The sequence below is a fragment of the Podarcis melisellensis genome (assembly GCF_964234715.1).
Source record: "Podarcis melisellensis genome assembly, chromosome: 3".
Taxonomy (NCBI): Eukaryota; Metazoa; Chordata; class Lepidosauria; order Squamata; family Lacertidae; genus Podarcis; species Podarcis melisellensis.
Window position 1 is genome coordinate 73,620,188 of NC_138530.1, and position 24,386 is coordinate 73,644,573.

A 24,386-nucleotide genomic window follows, 5' to 3' on the forward strand; every position below is an offset into this window, starting at 1 on the left:
CCTTGATATAAGGAAGGAGGGCCATGCCATTGTTTTCTTCTGTGTCTTGGTTTTTGGGGGGTGTTTCACACATAATGACCCACCTAAGTGGTACTCAGGATATCACTCAAGAAATCACTCAAGATATCCCTCAAGTAATTAAGGAACAAAAGAAGAAAAGGCACACTAGCCTGGGAACTTCCTCTCTGCCCAGAACATTGGAGGCTATACACCACACCCCCTCAACAGTATTTATAGGAACTCAAACACTGAGATCCTGCTCTGTTCCAGTAACAAGAAGCCGAAAGCACCAGCCTGAAGATGACGAGTGAGACCTCGTCGAAACGTCGCCTAGACACCCCAACTTTTACACGGGAAGACACCCGAGGACACCAAAACCTGCATATATATATATATATATATATATATATATATATATATATATATATATGGCATACATTAATAACAAGCTATTTGTATTCTAGACTTTTATGAGGAGGTGATCTTTTCCCCCAGGACACATTGATTTTCTAATTCCAGCAAGTTCAGCATCAAATAATTTTCCCCTGCACACAGAACAGAAGCTGATATCCAGCAAAATACTTGTGATTATTCCTATGTCATTAGGAAATTATGGGTTATATTAGATTTTAATAACCTAGCTAGCACTTGACATTGATTTTCACTTTTGATTAAAAAGGCGCAATGTCATGGATTAGGATAGCAATATTTGAATGAGTCAAAGGCTTTCCATACCCCAAATCTATCATGTCAGAAATCTAGATTACTAATGTAATCTATCTGTATCTACTGAGAAGCAAGTCATAGTGGGTTCAATGGGGTTTGCTCCTTAGTAAGTGTGTTTACATCTGCAGCCTTCCATAACTTTCTTTGAAAACCCTGTGCAGTATGATAACTAAATGGTACTCCTTGATTAAATGCATCACATGCTGTTGTTGTTATTCTTAACCATCACCATCATTATGATGTGTACTTTCTGTTCTGCGTAAATTGGTGTAATATAGTATTAAAGCAAAAAAAAAAAAAAAATCAAGCATATAGAATAATAAATCTTGTTGAAGAAGAATCAACTTGGTTTCTGCAAAGATAAGTCTGATCTCCCTAATCTTCTGGGGCTCTTTAAGAGTGTCAAAATAAATGTGGTTAGAAGCGATCCCGTAGCCATCATACTGCATAACCTTTTGTCAAAGTCTCTAACCAAAGGTTCCTGAGAAATCTTAGCAGCAATTATAGGGTAAGAGGCTGCATCATCTTATGGAATTGTACCTGGTTAAAGAACAAGAAGCAGAAAGGAAGAATCAATGAACAGATTTCAGTAGAGGGTTCCCCAAGAATCAGTATTGGGACCTGCACTTTTAAACTTGTTCACAAATGAGTTAGGGCTGCATAGTGAGGTGGCTAATAGGGCTTCCAGGGACACCCCTGATTTAAAGAAGCCGCTCACTTTTCCTTGGGATGTCCCTATTTTCATTGGCGAAGTGTTGGAGGGTATGGAGTTATCCAAGCCCCGAGCCGTCTGAAGGCAATCCTGAATAGGGAAGTTTTTTTTTTTAATGTTTAATGTTTTATTATGTTATTATATAAGTTGGAAGCTGCCAAGAGTGGCTGGGGCAAACCAGTGAGATGTGTTGCGTGTAAATAGTAAAATTATCATTATGGAATGGGACGTTCCTATTTTCATTGAAGAAATGTTACAGGATATGCAGTGACTTCCTAGCTCCTTCCCTCTCCCCTTCCCAGTAAACAGCAGTGACCCACCTGCCAGGAAGCTAGCAGAATTGTTCTGCCTCATCCAGCAAGCAACTCCTGATTGTACAAAGAGAAACCAGGCCATGTTGTTCATTTGGCAACTATTAACTTTCATTGTATTACTTGCTTGCTTGCTTGTTGTCTTTAGTGGAACTGTGTTTTAAATTGGTATAACCTAATCTAAGATCATCTCCGGAGCAAGCTAAGCAGTTGGCTCCTTACCTCTCTTGCCCTGACCTAGCCACTGTGATCCACGCAATGGTCACCTCCAGACTTGATTATTGTAACTCACTCTACGTGGGGCTGCCCTTGAAACTGACCCAAAAACTCCAGCAGGTGCAGAATGCCGCGGCAAGACTCCTTATGGGGTCCTCGCCACGGGATCACATTCACCTGGTGCTATACCAGCTGCACTGGCTCCCGGTGGAGTACAGGATCAGGTTTAAGGTGCTGGTTTTAACCTTCAAAGCCCTATACGGCCTAGGGCCCTCGTACCTACAGGACCGCCTCTCCTGGTATGCCCCACAGAGGAACTTACGATCTTCAAATAAAAACACCTTGAAGGTCCCAAGCCACAGGGAGGTTAGGCTGGCCTCAACCATAGCCAGGGCTTTTTTGGCCATGGCCCCAATCTGGTGGAATGCTCTGTCACAAGAGACTAGGGCCCTGCGGGACTTGACATCTTTTCGCAGGGCCTGCAAGACGGAGCTGTTCCACCAGGCCTTTGGCCAAGGCACAGTCTGACCCCCTCTCTCCTTCTGTAATCCTCATAGAACTCTAACCCAATGGTTGCCATTACTTTGATTCTGAATTGATTTTAGAATGTATTTTAATTAATTGACTGTGTGATTTTATGTACACTGTGCTATTTTTACTTGTTGTTAGCTGCTCTGAGCCTGGCTTTGGCTGGGGAGGGCGGGATCTAAATAAAAAAATTATTATTATTATTAAGGGCAGGAGATAAATTCTATTAAAAAATAAGTTGGGGTTGATGACTCTTCCACCATTCAGCTTTACTGGAATGATTCAGAAGAGATAAAGGGAAGTTCCTTCTTTACACAGTACATGCTAAACTTTCTGATTTGTTGCTACTACTGCTACTACTGCTAATAATATTTTTTTTAAAAAAAATTATGCCCTATGCATCTGGCTGGGTTTCCTCAGCCACTCTTGGCAGCATCCAGCACATATGAAAACATACTACAGAATGTGATGATGTCCAAAAGCCTAGATGATTTTAAAAGGGGATTAGACAGATGAATGGAGATTAAGGCTTTCAGTGGCTACTGATCTCCAGTACTAGAGGTATCATGTCTCTGAATCCTTATCTTCAGGATCATAGACATCCTTTCTCTGGTTGTCAGTGGTAAACAACAGAAGGAGAGAAATATTGCCCTCATTTCCTGTTTGTGGACTTCCCAGAGGCATCTGATTCACTAGAGGGAACAGAAAGGTACAATAGATAGACTTTGAGCTGATCCAGCCGGATCCCTATTATCTTCTTAAAAAATATGCAATAAGATATTAAAATAAAATAAAATAAACACCCTAATTTTAATCTTTTAAATCTTTTTTTCATGTAATAATTGTGGGTATGTGTGTGTTTCTTCAAATGTCTGCAACTATATGTAACCAGGAAAAGTTTTGCCTTTATATCTTTTGTTGAAAATGTAGTAACTAAGAACTCTGTTGAAAAGGAGTTCTTAGTTAGTTTCTTAACGTGGAGGAAATGGATGCAATCTGGTGAAAAATTGGGGGGGGGTTAAGTGTTTGTCCCCCATACATTTTAAAAATTCATGCTTATCCTCAAACTTTGCTAATGCCAAAGCAATTTACTTGTAGTTCTGACAACTGTAACAATCAAATTTTAGGTGCAAATTGAAGATAAGTAATATCTATGGGTAATAATTCAGTTCTTCTTGTCCATTATCAGATAAATTGAAATATTTTTGATAGAATATGCCAATTCAAAAAAAGAAGTAGCAGCACTTCGTTTTCAATGGCATAATAGTTGTTTCCATTTCTTTGATTGCATTGTGACCATTTTATACAGCTTTCAAAGTTATTTCTTTCCTTAGAAATGCATTCGCCCATTACAAAAGATATGACAGATAATGTCTATAACATATTAGACCTAACAGAAGATATTTTATTGCAAAATGTGCCATCATTTTTAAAAATCTTATTTTAATAAGTACAGGACACAGTTTGTCATAAATCTGTTTTCAGAAATCTGTGGCAAACAATCATTTCCCCATGTTCTCCCATAATTCCTAGCTTCATTGGTTGTAACTCACTGTGCCAAATGTAGCCCAATATGGCATTTCACTCGATTCCACTTAATAAATATGGTCTTCCTGCCTGGTAGAGTCTTCAAATGTGGTGGGCTTCTTGAGTGGCCCTAGTACATGTCAGATGCTGCAATCTATTTGATGGGCCACAGGATATCCAGGTCTGACTTACAGGCTAATGTACAACAATCACCCACGTATCTATTTACTGATCGTTGGAGGGGGGGGGGAATGACAGCTATAACATATAACAAGAGCTCACTGCTCAGTGAATATACTGTCAGTTCAGCTGTGAAGACAGGCTGACAGTGTGCCTGAAGAACATGCTGTGATCCTTCTTTGTATATTTACACCCGTCTTTCACTTTTGTGTAACTCTCCAGCGGACTGTTTTGCTTTGACTGGTAACAAAAGCCACCAACTGGACAGAAACCTGTCTGAAAATGTTCACTTCACCCTTCCATATAGTTGCAACTGTGACACATCACTCATTTCAGTTTTATTTCATTTGTGATGCTCCTTCCTCTCGTACATGAAGTTTATTTGTTCACAATTCACCTTGCCTCCCTGTTTCAAATCATCATCACCGTCCAATGTCATGATTACCTAAAACGCCTCCTGTTTCATATGATTATTTAACAAGTACCCTCATTTTAGCCATTTATTTATTTGTTCTTTCATCAAATCTTTCCTCTCAGGAGCTTGGGGTAGCATACATGGTTCTGCCCGTCCTCATTTGATCTTCACAACAATTCTGTGAGGTAGGTTAGGCTGAGAGATAGTGGCCCCCATGGTCACCCAGTGAGCTACATGGTTGAGTGGGGATTTGAACCCTGGTTTCCTAGGTCCTATGGGACGCGGGTGGTGCTGTAGTCTAAACCACTGAGTCTCTTGGGCTTGCCGATCAGAAGATCAACGATTCAAATCCCCGCGACGGGGTGAGCTCCCTTTGCTCGGTCCCAGCTCCTGCCAACCTAGCAGTTCAAAAGCACACCAAAAAGTGCAAGTAGATAAATAGGTACCCCTCCAGTGGGAAGGTAAACGGCATTTCTGTGCACTGCTCTGGTTTTGGTGTTCCATTATGCCAGAAGTGGCCTAGTCATGCTGGCCACATGACCTTGGCTTTGACCGCAGACAAAACGCCAGCTCCCTCGACCTGTAAAGCAAGATGAGCGCCACAACCTCAGAGTCATCTGCAACTGGACTTAACTGTCAGGGGTCCTTTACCCTTACCTTTACCTTTTTTCCTAGGTCCTAGTTGAACACTCCAACCACTACACCAAACAAGAGGAGGAGGTAGGGAAGGATGAATCTGTCAACTTTTGTTTCTTTCAGTGTGTGGATTTCAAAGGATAGCTGAATTTCACTTTGCAGACGCTCCAGTCCCTCTAAGTTAAAAAGCTTGGTGCTAGAAGTGAATTTTGAGGAAGGATTTGAAACAAGAGTACCACGTTGAAGGATTTGAAACAAGAGCACCACTATAAGGGTAAGGCAGAAGGAGCACTTGCTTAAGAGAGCTACATAGCATCAAGGGTAGTAGAGACAAAGTCATAGGTAAAACAACAGCAACATGTGAGAGTTAAATGAATAAAAAGAGATTGAGGAACTTTGAGCATCTGGTCTGAACTATGGAAGATTTGGGTACTGGAGTAGTGGTTAGATGTGACATGGGAAGATCAGAGAGAGGAAGGCTGTAATAGTTAAAGTAAAAGCACAAAACAGTGTTTTAGCTGAAAGAATTGGCAGGAAGGACTGAATTGTCACCATGTCATACATCAGGCAGCATCGATCATCTGAATTTCTTCTGCATACTGGCAGCGGGAGGGGGAGGCATAACCAAGGTTACTATGGTGCATCACACTACCAGAACCAATCTGGTACTCCTTGCTCACATGGTTTCACCACACCAGCCTTGCTGCCCTCCTTTCCCCACCCTCTTCTCCATTCTGCTATGCAGCATCAGTAGGGGAAGAAAGTGACCTCCCTATGGAACCTACCACCTGTAAAAACTGAATCAGTAAAGAAATTATTCCAAATGGTGAATACATTGAATAAAGAATCATATAACCGTTGTGCATTTCTATATGTAGATATGGAAGAACAGTCCCTTTGTAAGCGTTATTTCTTTGAACTGTTCTCCACCCCCTCAAATGTAACAATTGAGTTTCCAAGCCGAAATTGTGTAGTTTTAGATTTCATTTCTTAATTATCCACTGAGCCTTTTGTGCTACTGTTCTCTATGAACATAACATTCCACGGGCCTTCATTATTTTGACAAGTTACCATGGAAACTGCAGTGTGGCTTTGTGTTGCCCTGTTTATATGAAAGTGTTTATCCTTTTGTGCTTCTTTTCTTCTTTCACTAAAACAAAACAGTAACAGGCCTACAGAAGTCATAGGAGAATAGTTCCCTTCCAGTAGCACACTTTGGCAGAGACCGGACCTGTACAGGTATAGCCCTCGTCAAACGATCAGTCACAGAACTAACCATCTGTGCAAGATAGGGACTGAACTCAAACTTGCTGGTCTCCCTCTGAATGAATGATCTTACCCAAGCTATAGATGTGCTGCCCTGACTGTTGGATCCAATTGGGAGCCACGTACGTGGCACTCATCTTCTCAAACAGTCCCTTATCCATCTACAAATAAGCACACAGAAGCTTGCTTCTGTTGAATAAGTCCCCATGCTAAATTGAAGCAAGTATGTGAATGTACGGAAAGGGATCAGTTATGACAGATGGCTTAAGGCATGTGAGTCAGCTGGGATTTCAGATAAGGCCCAAATATGGTTGAGTTTGGACCTTAAAAGCCAAACTGCCTATATTTGCTCACAAATCTGGATTGGTTGTAGGTTTGGGTCTGCCTGGTTATTCCTTGTTTGCTGATTTCCTGTTCTATTTTATTTCAGGCTTCATTGCAGCTACCCTCCACTATTTCTGCTCACATGTTGTAATGTGCATGCAGTTGTCTCCTGGAAGTTAAAGAAGTTGCAGTAGTTGCAGTAGATGGCACTAGCAGAAGATGTCAGAGGCTAAGTACAAGCGGGTGAGAAAGCAGTCCTCAGACTTCTCCCCCATGTATAAGGCTAGAAGGTTAAAGTATATTTAGTAGCAATGAAAGCTACTACTTTGTCCTTGGTTACACAGCAGAGAAGATAAGAATAGCCTCAGAAATCCCATCTTTCCCTCAATAGTGTGGATAGGTTTTGAATTTATCTCCAATGGGTTAAGGGTTAGTCTTTCAGTGTGCTCCTGGCTTGTTGTTAAAGGAATTTGAACATGATGCTACTTTCCAAAATAGCAGTGCACAAAGAAGTGATGGCTGCTGATGTCTCACACTTAAGTTTACCAAGCTTCCAGCAAAGAAAAACAACCTTTTCACATTGCTGAGATAATCAATTTTTTTTCCTAAGGAGCCTGCACTGTTTCTTGATATCAAATCAATAACCAACATATAAGTAAAGTAACAATGTTCAGGAAATTTCCATGACTCAAAGAAATACGCAAACTTTTGTGGAGGTGTGTTGGTAAAAGTTCAAACTTCCTCTTCATTATAATACATTATAAATATATCTACTCAAACCGTGACTGATAATACTTTTGGTTGGTTGGCTTTTTTCAGGAAAAACAGGAGTATATTCATATATCTTCTTAACAAACACCCTGTAAGTATTTTTTTACACAAGCATGAAATATTCTTGGGTTTCCCCTCATTATATGTAAAATATTTATGTTTTCCTCTAACCTGGTTTCCAACCTTGGCATTTGATTACAACCACCTTCCCTGGATTGTTTGTTTGTTTGTTTGTTTATTTGTTTATTTATTTATTTATTTATTTATTTATCAAATTACTATACTGTCCTTCATCTGAGGATCACAGGCAGGTTAAAATATAAAAACATAAAAATACATAGCACCATAACAAACAAAAGCAATGACCCCACACACAGTTTAAAAGGTCACAGATTGTTTAATTAGCCAAAGGGTAATTACCAATGAGCTTCTCACTTCCAAGTGTTTGCTGTTGTTATTCCTTGATTTCTCTGCTGTCTTCAGTGAAGATGATAGCCTGCCTTTTCTGCTTGATTTCATCCACACTTTAGATTTCCACTAAACAATTGATCCTCTGCCTATATTAAGTGCTTGTTCAGCATTTCAACAAGAGGGAGATTCTCCACAGCTTTCCCCTTCCACACTGAGGTCTGCCATTTCTGTTCTTGGCCCTTGTTCCTTTGTCTACACACATTTGTGGGTTGTTTCATCAATCCCATTGCTTTCAATGCGACCAGTGAGTACACATTACACCAAACTATACTATATATACAGCAGTGCTGTGAACAAAACATTTTCGCTTTAAATAATCCATTTTTGAAGTTATACCTAAGTATAACTTTTGAACTTATACATAAATAGATCTGAGTATAGTCATTCCAGTACATTGTAAATTGCATGGTGGTAATCAATGTCCCCAAAGTTCAACCACTGCCATTTACAGTTTTGACTAGGACAAGAAATATCCTGCAAAAATGAGCCAATGTTAATGTCCCATGGGCTTTTCAAACAAACAAAAAATGATGCAGGTAAGCAGACTTAAGTGCCTTTCTGGCTTTGTTCTGGGCTATTTTACTACCCAAGATATACGAGAATTCATCTTGGGGTAGAACTATGGGATAGTCTAAAGACCAGAGCAATCACTTTATAGACACTAGTTTCCAGTAGCTGGCATGTATGAAGTGATGCATTATTACTATTGGGGAGAAATATTTATGTGAGTGTGATACAGGCCACATTGCTGGAGCCATCAAAACATGTTACTGCTTAACTCAAGCACAGGCAAACTCCGGCCCTTCAGATGTTTGGGACTACAATTCCCATCATCCCTGTCCACTGGTCCTGTTAGCTAGGGATCATGGGAGTTGTAGTCCAAAAACATCTGGAGAGCCGAGGTTGCCTATGCCTGATCTAACCCTTCTCTTTGAAGTGTTGAACCCAGCTATGCCATGCTCAGACTAAATTCAACTGTGGGTTTGACTAACTGAAGTGTTGTGGGCTAGGAGTCAGCTTCACCTACCTGCTGAACAGTAGCCTGAAGGGCTGATCAGCCTTCAAAGGCACAGAGGGGAAGACACTGATGAGAATCAGCTGGCTTCAGCCTTCTTACACAGAGCTTCCAGCAGTAGTCAGATGCTAGAAACAATGCTTGCTGCTTCCTTCTCATTTTGATCCTTGATCATTGGATTCCCTGACTCCTGGACCGTCTGACTATGTGGATTGCTGTTTGCCGGACCCTAAGACTGGACCTGACTTTGGATGCTGACTCTGCCTCCAGGCAAGTACCCCCTAGAGACTCTTCCAGTTGGCTGGTACCCCACTCCACTGAGCTCTGCATGTTATTGCTCAGCAACAAGACTACTACATGAAGCCACTGGTTTCAGTGGGTCTACTCTGAGTGTGACTTAGATGCTTTCAACCTCTGTTTAGCTTTTTTATGTGCACGTACCATGGAAATAATAGGTGGAGTAACTTCATAGTCTGAAACATCTCATTGGGCAAAGAATACTTCCCTCATTACCTCCCCTTTACTTGTGTAGAAGTGCACTTGTTACTGAGAAGTAATTAGACAGACTGACCTAAACAGGTCACTTTGTTGGCATATTTACCTTGATTATAATATTCCCTGAGGAAGAAGGGAGAAAAATTGATTTCAGACATGGAAGATATCTGATTAAAAATCAGTGAGCGTAATCTAATTATAGGGAGCATTTTATAATTAGCAAATTATACCCATTCTGCATGTTGCTTGCTTTATTAATCATGGTAAGTGATTTGGGGGAAATTTAGCTTGAATTGTGTGTTCCGTTGTGAGCATATGAGCAATCTTAGCTGAAGTCAATGATAACACCAGCAAAGCATGAGCATATAAACATGGGACCCAGGAGGTGTTAATCCATTTTGTATCAATGCTTTTATTTACTTTGTAAAAAGCTGGCAATTTCTGGAAATGAATGGTGTAGTGTTTGTACCTGATATTACAATTTTTTTATTATTTATATTTTTGACCCCTGTAATGGCAGCTATAAACCAAGCTTTTAGAGACTTAAGCCTTTTTCGTTCCTGATCCTGCTGTTTATATTCTTTACTCGAAGTCATAATAATTTCATGTGACCTTATTATAATTTCTATAGCAACCAACTGCTATATCGAAATGTAGCATTTTTCCTTCAAATGGGAAATAAACCACAGAGTTTGATTGATTCTTAAGATGGTTTTGCTCTTAAAAGTATGACTCTTTAAAACAATAGATTTGTAGGGGTTGCGTAGGCGGAGCTGAAAAGGGGGAAGCATTTCATGAAACACTTTACACTCCTCACAAAACGTGCTCCTGGTTTTGCAGTTTGATCAGGAGGGGGATGCAAAATAGAATGGAAATGTATTATGGCTAAGAGTAAGAGCAGGAAGAATTGTCCTCATTCTCATTTGGCTTTTAACATATCACACTCCACCTGTGTTTTGTGATCTGTCCTGTGGATTACTTGGGGTGTACATGCAGAAGGATGCAGCTTGGCAGAAGGATGTTGCATTAGATAATCATTTCAGTCCCTAGTAGTCTATTATCATGCCCAAGCCAAAAGCTGAAGCTTATTCAAAGAACAGAGGTATATGGGGGGACATGTTGTGCTTCTTCTGGAGTAGTTATTTCCACTCTTACCTGTGGCTCCTAGAAGCATATTAGCACGTGACAGCGGCCATGGTCTGGGAATAGCTTTGATTGGCTGGCTAAACCAGGTGAGGGTAGCCAATGGGACTCAAACTCTTGGTGACTTGCATGCGAGGACAAGCTCTGATGGATTGAGCAGACAAGACCAATTTTGTCGTTGTTGTTTAGTCATTTAGTCATGTCCAACTCTTCGTGACCCCACGGACCAGAGCACGCCAGGCACTCCTGTCTTCCACTGCCTCCCGCAGTTGGTCAAACTCATGTTTGTAGCTTCGAGAACTCTGTCCAACCATCTCGTCCTCTGTCATCCCCTTCTCCTTGTGCCCTCAATCTTTCCCAACATCAGGGTTTTTCCCGGGAGTCTTGTCTTCCCATGAGGTGCCCAAAGTATTGGAGCCTCAGCTTCACGATCTGTCCTTCCAGTGAGCACTCAGGGCTGATTTCCTTAAGAATGGATAGATTTGATCTTCTTGCAGTCCATGGGACTCTCAAGAGTCTCCTCCAGCACCATAATTCAAAAGCATCAATTCTTCGGCTGTCAGCCTTTTTTATGGTCCAGCTCTCACTTCCAGACATCACTACTGGGAAAACCATAGCTTTAAGTATACGGACCTTTGTTGGCAAGGTGATGTCTCTGCTTTTTAAGATGCTGTCTAGGTTTGTCATTGGAGAGCCAGTGTGGTGTAGTGGTTAAGAGCGGTAGTCTTGTAATCTGGGGAACCGGGTTCGAGTCTCCGCTCCTCCACATGCAGCTGCTGGGTGACCTTGGGCTAGTCACACTTCTTTGAAGTCTCTCAGCCCCACTTACCTCACAGAGTGTTTGTTGTGGGGGAGGAAGGGAAAGGAGAATGTTAGCCGCTTTGAGACTCCTGAAGGGGAGTGAAAGGCGGGATATCAAATCCAAACTCTTCATTGCTTTTCTCCCAAGAAGCAGGTGTCTTTTAATTTCGTGACTGCTGTCACCATCTACAGTGATCATGGAGCGACAAGACCAATAGTGGGTCCAATGGTCAAGAAGGTGATTTATGCATGTGCTGTAGAGGGAAGGGGGCTCAGATGGGGCTTCTCTTTTTAAAAAAATAATATTTTTTTTATTAACCGGCCAATCACATCGAATCAAACCACATCACATAAATTCTAAATTACAGTGCCGAATTTTTAAATTTTGTTGGGGGGTTCCATACTTCCAGATCCGAGGAAGGATTCTGATCTAATCATTACTTCTGCATCAATGTCCAAATCAGTCCAAATAAGTCCAAATACTGTAGATGTTCAAACAGTCCAAACACATATTCATAGTTCTTTCCAATCTTATCTTGCTGTTTCCACATCACTTCTTAATCAAATATTTTCTCTTTGTTCTTTATGGTCTCTCCTGATGGTCTCCTTAAGCCGATATACACCGGTAGTGCTCCTGCGTAGATTTCCCGTCATGAACCTCCATCCAGATGGTTCCCATAAATCATCACCTTCGGAGATAAGATGACTTTTTCCCTCGTAAATTCATAGCTCTGTCGTACTTAAAGCCTCTTTGATGAGTCTCTCCTACAATATTCACTGTCCTCCCAGGCTTATTCCTCCAACAGAGCTTCCCAAGATGGCGACGACGACATTTTTGACTGTGTCAGAACAAAGCTCTTATACATTCCACAGTCTTCTGAAAGCATACTTTGGTTCGAAAGTTTATCTCCACACAGCCTTAGATTCACAGCTTAAGTCCTTAAAACCTCATTTCTGGCTTTTGACTCTTGAAGGGAGGGGATTCTTGGGGTTAATCACATAAGTAAAATAAAACGTTTTTCCCCCTCCCCCATCAGTCATTTGCCATACCGTATCTTGACGTATCTTCTCATAAATTAAATCTTGTTTTTCCAGAGACCTCTTCTGTTGCAGTATTCACTCCTCCTCATTTCCTGAAGTATGTGCATTTCCTTCATGCCAAATCGTTTCTTTTGAAGTTCTTGCAGCTAGCAGCACAGGTCAGAGATAGCGTCCCGGAGTGCCGACCCACAGGAGGGTTTTGTGCCTAATGCCCCCACCCCCCTCAAAAATTCGGGGGTGGTATCGGGCACAGCAGGCATACGGCCCCACTCACCGTCTTGAGTGGGTAGGGAGGCTAATTACTCCTAACATAGCCTCCAAATACCTCCTGTGGGTCGGAAAGATGTTATTGTCGGCCATCTTCCTATGCGCCCCCTAGTGGGCCCCCCAGATGGGGCTTCTCAACCTGGGAATGCAGCCCATCTGGGAGAAGGAAAACACTGACCTTAAAACTCTGCTGCTTTGTGGGGTATCTTTGGAGTAAGCCCTAAACAAATCTGGAGTGGATTCCCCTAACATGGTTGGATGGTGCTTGCATGCCACCTTCTAGCAACTTCTGCAACCAGGCTGGTGCCGAACATTTTGCTTTGATTTCCTTTCAACCACGTAAGTAAGGCCAAGAGCTGGATCTTGTTATCTGGGCAGCCCAGGACCTCAGTACTCACTGCTGTCTGCTACTGACTGCTTGTGAGCTCTGTTTGATTGGGACAACCACACAGTTGGGTATCCTAATTACATGGAGATAATAGTTGTGAACAGGAGCTTGCATGTTGAGTTTCCTTCTCGTGCAAGAGTAGGTGGCACACAGTTGTGTTGGATGGGGAAAGTTGTGATGTTGGGGGCATGGTTTAAAGTGTTGCTGAATCCTGTCCACACACACTTATGCCCTGCAGGCAACAAATGCAGAAATAGGTGCAATATTAGGGTACTCTCTTAAATGATGCCTTCCAGCTTCCACTCCTCCTCTGTTGAAATAAGCATCACTCAATCTTTTCCCGAGAGGCTGGCTGGGGCTAGATAAAGGATTGTTTATTATTCCACTGTATATGGTCATGTTCAGTGACTTTACCCTATTGCTTTTGTTTGTATTCTTTGTGAAAGAGGGGGGAAGAGAGAGATGAAAACTTCGGATTTTGTATTCTAAAGCTGATTGCTACTTTGATCCCATGGCATTTAGATGTAATATGGAGCACATTTCAGCCTGTGTGTTGCAAGAGAAGAATAAGAAATAACTTCAGGTGCAAGAGAGGGGCTTTTAGCATAGATTTTGTACACACCACATATTAAAACAAGTTACAAAGGAACCACAGAAACTGATCTGCATACAGCTCATGTTCCTAGAAAAACAGAATGATATATTTTTGGTTTCTCTAATTATTTAAACACTTATTAAAGGAAGGAAGCTTCACCTGCATGGGAGCTGTTTCCTTTTTCATTCATTTAACTAAGGAATTATGCTACTGAATTTTTATTAAAATCTAGTACATGAAATAAATACAAAATGGTCATGGTGCTCAACCCCTCCCCCCTAAAAGTCACTAATTACTTACATTTCAAGCATGAGTAAGAACATAAGAAGTGCACTGCCCTGAATCTTCCAACATTCAGCTGAATTACTCCTGCTTTTATTACAGTGGTACCTCAGGTTAAGAACTTAATTCATTCCGGAGGTCTGTTCTTAACCTGAAACTGTTCTTAACCTGAGGTACCACTTTAGCTAGTGGGGCCTCCCTCTGCTGCCGCACCACTGGAGCACGATTTTTGTTCTCATCCTGAAGCAAAGTTCTTAACCTGAGGTAATATTTCTGGGTTAGTGGAGTCTGTAACCTGAAGCGTCTGTAACCTGAAGCGCCTGTGACCCAAGGTACCACTGTATTATGAGAGAGGGAGAACAACTTTTCTCTATCCACTTTTTCCGCACCATGCATAATTTTATACACCTCTGTCATGTCCTCTCCTGCTTGATTTTTGTCTAAACTAAAAAGGGCCAGTTGCAATATTTCTTTCCTCCTTGGCATTTTGGTTGCCCTTTCCTGAACCTTTTCCATCTCTGTGATATCCTTTTTGAAGGGAGGCAGCAGAACACAGGAGTAAGAAGAGATCCGAGTTGCATGATAAAATGTGCATCTCTATGGCGCCCAAATCCACTGAGTGGTCCAGAAGAATCAGCAGCAATGAATAGCCACTTGGAGTTCTACACACAGTTTGGAGATTTAGGCACTGATTGTCTACCAGTACCATCACCAAAGCCTGAGTCAGAGATACTGCTTTAGATACATCAGTGTAATCCATTATGTATGCTTGGAAAAGGTAAAATGTAAAGGCCTCCTGGACAGTTAAGTCCAGGCAAAGTCGAGTATGGGGTACGGTGCTCATCTTGCTTCCAGTGGTTTAGACCACAGCACCACCTGCGTCCCACCTAGAATAGGATGTGAATAGCAGGGATTGGGAACCTATGGTCCACCAGATGTTGTTAGACCCTACCAGTTCTAATCTGCACAACCAATTCTCAGGGATGTTGGGAGTGCAGTCTATGCAGTGTATAAGCATTTTAAAATTAGATTACGTTTACTTATTCTCCAAATGAATGTGCTAGAAGCAATATGGAATGTAAACTGCTCCATAAAATGTTGTTTCTCTGTTTTCTTTCTTTTAAAAAAATGCTTCTGCTTTTCAGTTCACTTTTACCCATGAATACCATTATACTGTAATTCAAAAGCAGAACTAAAAAATACAGAATGAGTATGCCTTTGTCTCTAAAAGCCCACCTTTTGTATATGTGCAATGCAGTCCTATGCATACTTACTCAGATGTAAGCCCTTCTGTGTTCAGTGGGAATTTTATCCCAGGTCAGCATGCTTATAAGACTGCAGTCTAACTTATTTTATTTTATTTGCCTTATATACTGCCCTTTATCAAAAGATATCAGGGTTTGACACAAGATAAAACACAAGATAAAAACAAAAAATAAATAGGTAAAACAGAAACAACTAAACAATAACCCTCCAAACACATTTAAAATGCTGTAGAATATTAATCGGCCAAAGGCCTGGTTGAAGAAGAATGTATTCGCCTGGGGTATATAATGAATGCGCCAGATGAACCTCCCTTGGGAGACCATTCCACAAATGGACAGCCACTGCAAGAATTCTTTTTCCAGAATTATAGCCACATTAAAAAAATGGCTATACAAAATAATTAACCTGGTTGGAAGGCACCAATACCAATAGATGTGCACAACACAGTTTAATCTGAAAATCATTCACAGCCTTTCCTCTATCATTACTCTTTCTGTGCTGCTGCCATGTCAATGTTTACTAGCAGTAATCCTTAATCCATGAATTACTGAGCTCAATAATCAGCAGAAGCTTTAATGGCCATTGCTTTCTATTATATCATTGCCTTCTCACTGCATCAGAAATACATTCACCTGTGAACTAACAGATTACAAGAGCTACATCTCTGCAATTATTCTATAGCTGAATTTCTCACCAGAGAATTCTCATCTGCTTTAACACTGCTAGAAGCTTATAAAACTGGCCGGTTGTTTCATTCAATTAACTGAATATGAAAATATCTTTCATATTAGGATACTTCAACATGATCAGACTTGCTTAGCAAGTGCCAGTGCTGTATGCTGCCAAAAATGGTTTCTTCTCATGAACCTTCTACATTTGTTTCAAGGGTCCCTCAAACATCTGGAGCAGATCTGGGGAGATTATGGGAGGAGGAGATGGGGGAAGTCCCATTGCCCAAGGGGAAATCATTTTGCTGATGGTGGGGGTTGGCAGAATGATGCCCACTGTACCCCCCCACCCATTCTGCTTTTGCTGTTCTGTTTTTCTTCTTAACTAAGCTCTTGCACTGTAGCTTTAAAACCATTGTAATCTGCTCTGAGATATGGGATCCTTCAATTAAAATGCAGGGTATGATGTTTTCTGACATAAAATATTTAGCTGACTACTTTAGATGTTGGTATATACCAGAGACATACAACTTCCAAGAGACTGCGATCTACTCTCACAGAATTAAAAACTGGCAGTGATCTACCCCCTTTTGGGGGGGGTGTTTCAAGTCAAAGTTCTTGAGCTTTCTTTAGGGAGGGGAGAAATAAATGGGAGGGGGTAAAGTCGCTCACCAAAAGATCATGTGCGAATGGAGGACAGAGCGAGGGGGCGCAGCCCGATGCTCTCTTGAAACCCCAAAGGAAAAGGAGCCCGCAATCGACCATGATCTAACAAAACCTTCCAGGGAGAGACCAGTCGATCACGATCGACCTGTTGGTCATCTCTGGTATATACCAACCCATCAATACATGGGTTGTAATGGCATAAAAATATGGCTTAAAATTCATTAATGATATAAAATGTGATATTTTTAACCTCTCAAAAGCTAATGTCTACTGTATCTGAATTATATAAAAGTAAAGAAAATTCACTCTCAAAATGCAAATTTGAAATGGAAATGTCTCTTCCATAATTTGAATAGTGAAAATAAAATAATGACATTTGGTCATCCTGGGGCTGCTCATAGAGAACTTGGGAACATTTCAAATATTTGTGATATTCAAAAAAATTGATGCACAATAGTGGTGTCATTTGTCAGTCATCCTAATTCTAGAAAATTGCTAGTTCCTAACTTTCAAGATATCTATAAACTCCAGGTCCCCAAAGTTCCCTTTCTATATGTTTATCTAACATATGGGCCTTGTGAATGGATCTATTTTCTTTTTCCAAATGAATGTATTCTGATGGGAAAGGCTAGGTGCCCTAAAGTGCTATAATGCTATCCTGGGCCTCTAATGTTATTTCCATCAGTCAGTAGCAGTGAATATTAAATCACTTCTGACAACCTTTCATTTATCCCTACTGAATGCAATGGGGATAATATGGTGGCAAAATGCCCCTGTGTTTCTATATACAATACAGCTTTTGCAAGCAAATGTTTGGATACATTACTTGAATAACTAACCAAGTGAATACAGTTATCAGTTTGCTACACTGCAGTCCAATAAATAGTGACATAATTGTTTTCAGACGGGGGGGGGGAGGTGTCAAATAAACATTGTCAAAAAAAATTCAATAGTCTTCTACAACTCTTTTGGACAGTCAAATCCTCAGAATTCCAAAGCAAAACTGGAATGCTCACAGGAAAGTTTCACAGTATAGTAATTTATCTCTAGGATCTAGAGTTCAACTGCAAACCCTAAGTGAATGTCACGGTCAATGTCCACTTTACGTTGACAGAATGATTTAAAGTTGTCATAGGGAAGGAAAGGAAAGAAAGAGGGAGGTCTTCAGAAGAGAAATCATGCTGTATCCCAGAAGGTCATAAGCAACTGAAATGTGCTTGAAGGCAATGATGAGAAACTAGCACCCTCTTTAATTCATTTCTACCCTACCTTTTCATTAAGAAATTTAGGGAAGGGCATTTAGGACTATCCCATTGATCCCGAGCACTGCTTAGACTATAGAACACCTTTACCTTTTCTTATCACCCACTTAGCTTCTATGTCTAGCAGGCCATGGCAGGAGTGATTTGACACACGGAAAGGGGAAGAGTTAATGTCAGCTTGATCTGGCCTGACATTAGAGACGGCAGATAAATTTGATTCAGTGTACAATCATAGGCAAACCTGCCTAATTCACGCTTGTCAAAACAATAAATGAACCGAAACACAGCCATCCTTTGAAATTTGCTCTTCTCTGAAGTTTGCACTGAAGTTTGCAAGCTATGTAATGTTTACAAAAATGCACATACTAGAGAAAAATATGCGTAAAAATGCATATATTGGTGAAAATAACATCAAAAATGCATTATATAAGGGGAAATTGCCTTGCAAAAATGTGTATATTGGCCCAAATTCCATACAAGGATGCATATATTAGGAGACATTCATGTCAAAATAGTGATGGATGGAGTGGAGTTGGGTGGAGATGGGATCATTTCAGCTTTGCTGCTCCTTTTGCTGGTGCATTTTTGGGGGGTCACCAGGGAGACTCTCAGTGCCTACTGGACAGGCACCTCGCCAAGGGCCCTCTCAAACTTATAGCAGCTCTGGTCTTAGTAAGGACTCCTCTACCTTCCCGACCACAATTCAAACACTGAAGCATAGGATTGGTAGGCTAGGCTGAGGGACAGTGACTAATCCTGGGTTACCCAGCAGGGTGTAGGCTCAAGTGAATATTTAAACACAGGAATTGTTGGCCTACTCCAGGCATAGCCAAACTTGGCCCACCAGCTGTTTTGGGACTACAATTCCCATCATCCCTCACCACTGGTCCTGTTAGCTAGGGATGATGGGAGTTGTAGTCCCAAAACAGCTGGCGGGCCAAGTTTGGGGATGCCTGGCCTAATCGTTAAGGAATTGCAGTGCCATTAGTCACTATGCATGAAAGTAGCACAACTGAACTTGTTTTAATTGCAGAATATTTGTTGATCGGCTCTAATAAATGATGTCCTCAGAACAAACTTCAGAGCTTGCTTCTATAACTCTCTTTAAGTGCATTCACATATACCATTCTAAACTGTTTGTCTACAGGGAATTCCATGTGAACATTTGATTATTAATCATTAGGACTTACCAGAATGAAAACTTCCTAAAATCTCCCATGGGAAGGATCTAGTCAGTGATGACAAGCTAGTTATTCTAAGTAAACTGAAACTCATCATCTGTTGTATTTTTACACATATCAAGATGTGATAATATACTCTAGAGGAACACCCTATAAAATGCTATAAATGTTAACACACACACACACACACACACACACACACTACATTCTCTAAGCTATAGGGCACTCTGCACTGATTCAGCAATGAGGGAATCTGTAATTATTCTTCTCTGAAATACCGAGAAGTTGCTCCCTCCCAAAACCCCCCACCCTTTTCTTGTATGTCATGGAAAATACAACCGAGGCTAGGGAATAATCATTTTTATCAATTGTGCTTTAGCTGTTTGCCACAGCACTAAGTACAATCACTGTGTCAAGAAGGTACACTGCTTGAAAGTATTTCTAGAAATAATAGTTTCATGCAGAAAATATGCTGATTTTTGAAGAAACCAACATCTATTACTTATTATTGTTCACTATCCTTGAATGGAAGAAGAAAAATGCATTATGAAAACACTCCTTGAGGCCCAGAATCTGGTTCTGTGTCAGCACTTATTTTTTCTTGCTCACTTTTACAGGACATGGCCATTTTAAATATGAGTTTTCTGTCAATGCAAACCTTAGGAAACACTGATCTATTTGTATCTCATTAAAAATTGCAAATTCCCCTCATGCCTCTTTGTGGGAAAGGCTTTTATTCACTTAGTAGAGAGGACATTTCTTTATAGAAAATCTCTGGATGTAAAGAAACCATGTGCTCTGTTTAAGAATGGCATGCATGCTTGAAAACTACTCGTTTACTTCAATGGAGGAAAAGGCGATGTGAATGTAATGTGCATTCCTGCTGATATAGGAGTGTATTCTTTCCAATGAAATAAAAGTATTGTAGGAAGATGAGCTCTGAACCAACACCAAAACACCTATCCCATCGATGTGCACACACTTGCAATAAGTTACCTGAATCAGAGGGGAGGGAGCAATAGACAGAAAAGCAAGCTATTTTTCCCTCACTGATTCCTTCTTGACTGACTACCTGTAGATTGTTTCACAGGCTTTCATTCCTTATTACTTCTTCTCCAAGTCAGTTAGTGTCAGGTTTTTTTTTAACACTCATAGCCACATGTGAGCTTGTACTCGGAATGGCTTTGTTTGCAGGGGAAAAATAAACCTGATGTTTCTTTATTCTTTCAACCAGCAGTCTGACTCTTTCTGCACTCCCTTGCTCAATATGTCAGATGCACTGATAAAAGGACACTAATTCCATCCGAGCTGTTAATTAAAATAGAGGCGAGGAACCTGTGGTCATCCCCCAAATTTCTGAACTTAAAGGGAAACATTGCCATTAGCAAAACCACCCACAGAGAGCGAGACAATTACTGTTAACAATCAGATAAACTCTTTCCAGAAGAAAGGCCTATTACTGTGTATCAAGCGGCAGGAGATATTAGTCAATGTTTCAGCAACAGCTCACTGCATACTGTCTTGGTGGTGCCTGGTATGAGGGTAGGGCAAGAAGGTATCCCTACTCTCTGTAAAGTGGGCAACAGCTTTGGGGCTCTGTCTTGTCATGCCCATAGGCAGAATTTGACTCACCCAAGTTTGATGCTGGCATTAGATTGCATAAAGTTCTGAAGAAGTGTGCATGCACACGAAAGCTCATACCAATAACAAACTTAGTTGATCTCTAAGGTGCTACTGGAAGGAAATTTTTTATTTTGTTCCCCCTGCAGGTGGCCTAGTTCAACATATTCTGTGTGTCTCATCTCTTTGTTCTTGGATCCAATTGCAACTGGAGCATCAAGTATTTTGCCACCTCTTTTAGTTGCTCTTGTTTATCTTCATCTTCTTCCATGTGAACATCAGCAATGTATTAATGAAAGCACTGAGTAATGCAGTTTTTATGAGTTTATGCGTATGGTTATATCAATGTCCTCTTTCCATAGTGATTTGCTGATGTGCACTGTTCTGTGCATTGGTAGAGAAGCAGGCAGTAAGAACCTTAACACAACTGTACAATCGCATCAAGAATGAGTTTGTTGCAGTGTTGCATCAGTTTGCTGGACGTTGTATCAGTGCATGGTGCTGATGTAGAGGAATGACAAATGAATCTGAGGATATTTTAAGTGGCAGCCAGCTACATTCCTGATGATCTATATGAAATTCAAAAATTAAAAAAATGGAAAGTTCCTAATCCTAATGCATCAGTTCCACTTCAAATACCACAGATACATTTGCATAAGGAGAATTTCAGATATATCCCTAGCTGAGTTATGATAGAGTGTATATACCCAACAGAAAAGGTGAAATAAAAGATAACAGGAATGTAGCACGTATCCTGTTTGCCACAGTATGTAGCAGTTATTTCCAGTTTAATTATGTCTTCCATATCATTAGCATTTATAATAAGAGCTTGGGCAACCAGGAACTATTTCATATCTCGGGTGTTTATATTGTTTTGGGTTAAGGAACACGTAATATTCCCCCTGATGCATTTAATTAGTCTGATGAAAACTTTTTTTGGCTCCCCTTGAAAATTCTCAAAGGTTTCCCTGCAGACCAACTCCTCAATTCACTCCAGATTTCACTTTAGGCAAAATATGAGGAAGCAAAATTTGGTCCTGTGAGCCTTTGTGGTTGCAAAGAGACTTGTTTTGCAAGTCTATCTATTACTCACTGGTCCAAATATCTCATTGCCTTTTCTGTGTTGGGATTTATAGCTCATAAATCATAGAATTTTAGAGTTGGAAGGGACCATGCTGATCATCTGTTTCAACCCCCTGCAATGCAGGAATCTTTTTGCCCAATGTGGGCTTGAATCCATGACCCAATATGTCATTTGACATATTCGGCATATACCCAATAGGACATATGAATTAGGACTGATATAATATTCCTTTTGCTCATGTCAGCTGGCAATTTTTAAATCTGTCTGTCTATCATGCAAACTAAAAATTATTTACTCTAGATACTTTGATTTCCATTGCTACCAGTGCTGCAGAGTTCTAGCAGCCTCTAGGGTTAACATCTCCAGATGTTGTTGAATTTCAACTCCATCAACACCAGCCAGTGTTAATGGTCAGAGATGATAGGCACTGTAGTCCAAAAACAACTAGAAAGCTACAGATCCCTCATCCCATCACAAATTTTGCATGATGTTTATAATGAATCTGACTTGTTTTTGGTATTAAATAGTTGCTAATTCATACTAATAGCCTATCAACCTTATGAAAAGAGAACATTGTATAGAAATGCAATTTTATAAATAGCTCCTTCAATGCCCCATTTCTGTGCTATTAGAATATTCTAGTTCTTCACCTGTGACCTTCACAAAGTATAGATATGTAGAATAAGCTACACTATCCAGCTCAGTGCCTTTTAAATTTAGTGCATAGTGAAATAATCCATCTGTTTGTAGATTTCTTTTGTCCCAAGACAACACTTCATTAAGAGACACATGCTTTGTCCTTCAGGATGAATCTCCTTTCACTTCTTAATGTTATAAGTGATAAAAACCCAAGAGCAAATCATTCCATGCATTAAAATTTAGGTCCTCAGACTTTAGCTTCATTTAATGATTGCATGGGTTTCAAGAGGCTTAAAGGCTACAATTCACATCCCATTTGCTTCAGAACAATTCTATCAAAATATATGGGGGTGGTTCCAGAGAAAATGGGTTATGAATTGTTATAGAGTCAGGAAAGTGACTGGTCTGGTACTTTGATGAATAACTCAGTTTTGCATATCTTCAGACTTTGGACTTGAAAAACAATCCCATTAACAATTGCCCTGAAGTACCAAAATTGTCAAAAGAATTGCTACTAGTGTTCACCCCCCTCTCTCTCTCTCGTTGATGATTAAAAACTAGCTCTTGCATTTTGCAAACATTCACCTTTATTGAGCTTCCCCACAACCTTACCTGTTGTTTCTCTCTCATCACATGTATGATCCCACCCAATCAGAGATTATGCAGTAAGTGCAATGATATCACAAAGCACTGTATTCAGACAAATTTAGGCCACATGGCACTAACATTGAAGTCAACAACAAGTGAGGGTGAGGATCAGATAAGTGAGAAAGGAATCCCCACCCCCCTTACCCCCACACCAAAAAAGGAATGCCAACATATTCCTGAAAAAAGAGGCATGTTTTAACACTACTGAAAACCTTCATAAAAATGAAGTCATTTTGGTTATGCTCTAAAGCAGGCTTCCTCAACCTCAGCCCTCCAGATGTTTTGAGACTACAATTCCCATCATCCCTGACCACTGGTCCTGCTAGCTAGGGATCATGGGAGTTGTAGGCCAAAAACATCTGGAGGGCTGAGGTTGAGGAAGCCTGCTCTAAAGGGACCTAGAAGGAACTAGAATGAATGAAGAAAGGGGGTGCAAACCACTTCTCAAAATCTCAGGTGCAAATACAGCCCAAACAGTGGTGCAGCATACAAGCTATGAGTGATTTTTTGCCATGAGCAGAGGTAATGAGCCAAAGGTAAGCTTGCTGCTAAATTCATCCCAAAATGGGATTTAGGACACTACTTGCTGTACAGTCACTTCTTGGGGAAATGTACCAACCAACCAACCAACCAACCAACCAACCCCAAATGGCTTCTCCCTATGTACCTGTGTATAGAGGTGGAGTTCACATTTAAAGGTGGAGCTATATAATTCTGGATCAATATGTGAGCCCAAACTCAGTCATCCTTTGAAAATCACACTTTTTGCAAGGCAGTTCTCCAGCCCAGTGATGTGTTTATTGTGACTATTTCTGGATTTAGTCACAATAAATCCATTGTGCACAGGTGCACAATGGTCTGTCATTCATACATGCCTAAATCAGTCATTGCCTGTAACCTAAAATGCCTTATGTAAAGGAAATGGTTTTGCAAAAATGTGCATAATAGGTAAAACTGCATACAATGTTGTGTGTATTAGGAGAAATTGGCACTAAAATGATGATAAATTTTCATGAGCACTTTTTTGTTGTTTAATGCAAACCAACATGAAAATGTGAAGAACTGAAGATTGGGAGAATGACAAACTAGGGGAGAATTCCAAAAGACCTTTTACCCATGTGATGGTGATCTAGTGCCGTCATTCTCACGTTGATAAAAACGTTGCTGCAATCTTTCTCAGACTCAGTAGCCTCTAAGCATGTCTTATGAGTCCTTAGATGATATCTCAAGTGGGGTGGCAGA